Source organism: Pseudophryne corroboree, chromosome 8 (assembly GCF_028390025.1).
Source record: "Pseudophryne corroboree isolate aPseCor3 chromosome 8, aPseCor3.hap2, whole genome shotgun sequence".
NCBI classification, from domain to species: Eukaryota; Metazoa; Chordata; class Amphibia; order Anura; family Myobatrachidae; genus Pseudophryne; species Pseudophryne corroboree.
The window spans coordinates 161936749-161940958 of NC_086451.1; the positions used below are offsets into that span (position 1 = coordinate 161936749).

Sequence of the window (4210 nt, forward strand, 5' to 3'; positions counted from 1 at the left end):
TAAAATTTTCATTCTAGTGTCCTTCGTTTGGGAGAAAAATCCAATGGTACAAGACAGCTTTTCCTTGCCAATATCTCTCTTTTGCAGAGAGCTGTGCATTGGAAAATTCAGGGCTATGCCGTGTAGATGATGGCCTAACAGGAGGCTTTAAAATTTTCTTTCTAGTGTCCTTCGTTTGGGAGAAAAATGCAAAGGTACAAGACAGCTTTTCCTTGCCAATATCTCTCTTTTGCAAAGAGCTACGCATTGGAAAATTCAGGGCTATGTCGTGTAGATGATGGCCTAACAGGAGGCTTTAAAATTTTCTTTCTAGTGTCCTTCGTTTGGGAGAAAAATGCAAAGGTACAAGTCAGCTTTTCCTTGCCAATATCTCTCTTTTGCAAAGAGCTGCGCATTGAAATATTCAGGGCTATACCGTGTAGATGAAGCACTAACAGGAGGCTTTAAAATTTTCATTCTAGTGTTCTTCGTTTCGAGAGTTTCCTTGTGCTGCCTCAGTTGGATCTCCTTCACTTGACAGGGGGGTGCCCGAGCAGCGACCCTCCCCAGCTCTAGCCCAACTCCTACTTACCTGCCAGGTGAGATACTATGATCATGAAGGTGCTTCTCCCAGGGCAAGGCTCACCCATTGCACTCTGGGTGTGCTGCTCCTGCGATTTCCCCAAATGTGGGAAACTTGACTGCATAATTTGTGTTTCCCCTGGTCGGCTCTCGTATAATTCAGATCTCTTTGTCTCAGGTCTCTCTCCAGCCTAGTTTGCTGTCTGTTTCCACTTCTCTTTTCTTGAGCCGCTCCCTTCTATGCCCTTGCGCACTATCCTGACTTCTCCCGTCTGCTTAATTTGTGCCTTCCAACGCACAATGCGAACTACAGGTAGTGCTGCAGGGCCCACACCCTTTTACTTGCCTTACAGATCAGCTCTGGAGCTGTTACAGTGCCCAGCTGCTGCAAGAAATCAGCTTGAATGCTTCAGGGGCTGGGGCATAGCCAACATGAGCCCCACACCGAAGGAGGGTGGAGGTGTTTAATGCGAACTAGGGGTCATCCAAGCGCCGCAAAAGGCTGCCATGCCCTGCACGCCCCTTTTCTCTTTTCATATGCAGATGTAGGTCCCTGCGGCCCTGGCATTACCGCTCCAACTAGTCACCCCTGGCCGGGGTTCCCTGGAGGAGTGGGGACCCCTTAAATCAAGAGGTTCCTCCCCTCGAGGCACCCAAGGGCCAGAGGTGAAGCCCGAGGCTGTCCCCAGCACCCCTGGGTGGTGGGTGCCGGGCTGATAGCCATGTGTGTAAAAAAAGAATATTGTTTTTTTTTTTGTAGAACTACAAGGCCCAGCAAGCCTCCCCCGCTTGCTGGTACTTGGAGAACCTCAAGTACCAGCAGGCAGGGAAATAACGGGCTTGCTGGTACCTGTAGTTCTACAACTACAAAAAATACCCAAATAAAAACACAAACACACACAGCGTGACAGTAAAATTATTGAGACAGGCTGTAGCATGTGGGTGCATGTAACCCTATAAAAGTGATGGATTGGGTGACTATTACAATACCCACTGTTGCTGTCTGAAAAATTATGGATTTATAGATTGCTCTGCCGAGACATGTTTTTTTCTAAAATGCACCACAGGTATGGATGGATAGTATACTTGACAACACAGAGGTAGGTAGAGCAGTGGCCTACTGTACCGTACTGCTATATATTATATTATTTATTATTATTATTATCCTTTATTTATATGGCGCCACAAGGGTTCCGCAGTGCCCAATTACAGAGTACATAAACAAATAATCAAACAGGAAAACAGCAACTTACAGTTGACGACAATATAGGACAAGTACAGGGTAAATAAACATAGCTACATCAGCAGATGACACTGGAATAAGTATCAGGTGGCAGAAGACTGCTGGATTTGGTGCAGCTGAAGATTATTAAAGTAAGAAAAGAGTAAGCACATGAGGGAAGAGGGCTCTGCTCGTGAGAGCTTACATTCTAAAAGGGAGGGGTAGACAGACAGGGGTGAGACAGATGGGGTACATAGAGAGCGTGGAACAGAGGTTTAGGATGAGATTTGGCTGGGTTTGGTGAAGAAGTGGGTCTTGAGAGCCCGTTTGAAGTTTTGTAGAGAGGTGGAGAGTCTGAGGGGGAGAGGTAGGGAATTCCAGAGAAGTGGTGCAGCACGTGAAAAATCTTGGAGGTAGGAGTGGGAGGAAGTAATCCGTAGGCAGGAGTCGGTGTGCATTAGCAGAGCGAAGAGGACGGGTGGGAGTGTAAAGCGAGATAAGATCAGAGATGTAGATGGGAGAGGAGTGGGTGAGGGCTTTGTAAGCAAGTGTGAGAAGCTTGAAATGGATTCTGAAAGGGAAGGGGAGCCAGTGAAGGACTAGTAAGAGAGGAGAGGTGGACGTAGTGCGTTTGGTGAGGAAAATGAGCCGGGAAGCAGCATTGAGGATAGATTGGAGTGGAGAGAGGTATTTGTCAGGAATGCCAGTCAGGAAGAGATTACAGCAGTCCAGTCTGGAGATGACCAGTGAGTGGATAAGAGTCTTAGTAGCATCCTGGGTCAGAAAGGGTCTGATCCTGGAAATATTTTTTAGATGAAAACGGCAGGTTTGTGAGAGGTGCTGAATGTGTGGTTTGAAGGAGAGGGAGGAGTCAAGGATTACTCCAAGACAGCGCACTTGGGGGGTAGAGGAGATAGTAGTGCCATCAATAGATAATGAGATTGTAGGAGGTGAGGTTATGCGGGAGGGAGGGAAGATGATCAGCTCGGTCTTAGACATGTTAAGTTTAAGAAAGAGCTGGGACATCCAGGAAGAGATAGCAGAGAGACAGTTGGAGATACGAGTGAGGAGAGTAGGGGAGAGGTCTGGAGAGGAAAGATAGATTTGAGTGTCATCAGCATAGAGATGATATTGGAAACCAAAAGAACTAATGAGCTTACCTAGTGAGGACGTATAGAGAGAGAAGAGAAGAGGACCAAGGACAGAACCTTGGGGTACCCCTACAGTTAGTGGAAGTGAGGGGGAGGTGGAGTCATGAGAGGAGACAGAGAATGAACGGTCAGAAAGGTAGGACAACAACCAAGAGAGGGCTGTGTTACGCAGACCAATGGAGTGAAGGATTTGCAGTAGGAGAGGATGGTCCACAGTGTCAAAAGCAGCAGAGAGATCAAGTAGAATAAGTAGAGAGTAGTGTCCCTTAGATTTAGCAGCATGGAGGTCATTGCATACTTTTGTAAGGGCAGTTTCAGTGGAGTGGAGAGGACGGAAGCCAGACTGGAATGGGTCAAGCAGTGAGTGTGAGGAAAGAAAGGAAGTAAGGCGGTTGTAGACAATACGCTCAAGGAGTTTGGAGGCAAAAGGGAGGAGAGAGATGGGTCGGTAGTTGGAGAGAGTGTTTGGATCAAGGGTAGGTTTTTTAAGAATAGGAGAGATGAGAGCGTGCTTGAAGGCAGAGGGGACAGTGCCTGATGAGAGGGAGAGATTGAGAAGGTGGGAAAGATGGGAAAAAGCAGAAGAAGAGAGGTGGCAAAGGAGGCGGGAGGGGATTGGGTCAAGTGGGGAGGTGGTGAGGGGACAGGAACGAATGAGGGCCATGACTTCCTCTCCAGATGCATGGGAGAAAGATGACAGAGTTGGTGCGAGGGATGGGGAGGGTTGGTAAGGGTTGGGAGAAGGCTGGTTACTGATAGTCTGGTGTGATGTGATGTCCTGACGTATGGAGTCAATTTTGGATGTGAAGTAAGTGGCAAAGTCAAGAGCAGAGAGTGAGGAAGGGAGACGAGGTGGAGGTGGGCAGAGGAGTGAGTTGAGAGTGGCAAAGAGGCGCCGGGGGTTGGAAGACTGGGAGGAGATGAGGTTCTTGAAGTATGACTGTTTAGCAAGAGAAAGGGCAGCACTGAAGGATGAGAGCATAAGTTTGAAATGGAGGAAGTCTGCCTTAGAGCGTGATTTCCTCCAGTGTCGCTCAGCCGTACGTGAGCATTTTTGTAGATATCTGGTGCATTTGGTGTGCCAGGGTTGAGGTGTTAATTTGTGAGGGTGAATAGTGGTTGGTGGAGCAACAGAGTCAAGAGCAGAAGTAAGGGAAGCATTGTATGTGGAAGTGGCTTGTTCAGGGCATGAGAGAGAGAGAATAGGAGAGAGAAGTGAGTCAAACAGGGAGGAAAGGAATGTGGTGTCAATAGCTTCAATGTTACGCTTAGTGAT

At 47.8% G+C, this 4210-nt stretch overlaps 1 non-coding gene across 1 annotated transcript; it reads left to right on the forward strand.

Moving 5' to 3' along the window:
- Positions 1-563: 563 nt before the first annotated feature.
- Positions 564-726, forward strand: LOC134951994 (U1 spliceosomal RNA). Its single transcript, XR_010184623.1, has one exon. It is a non-coding gene; the product is annotated as a U1 spliceosomal RNA (small nuclear RNA).
- Positions 727-4210: the final 3484 nt, after the last annotated feature.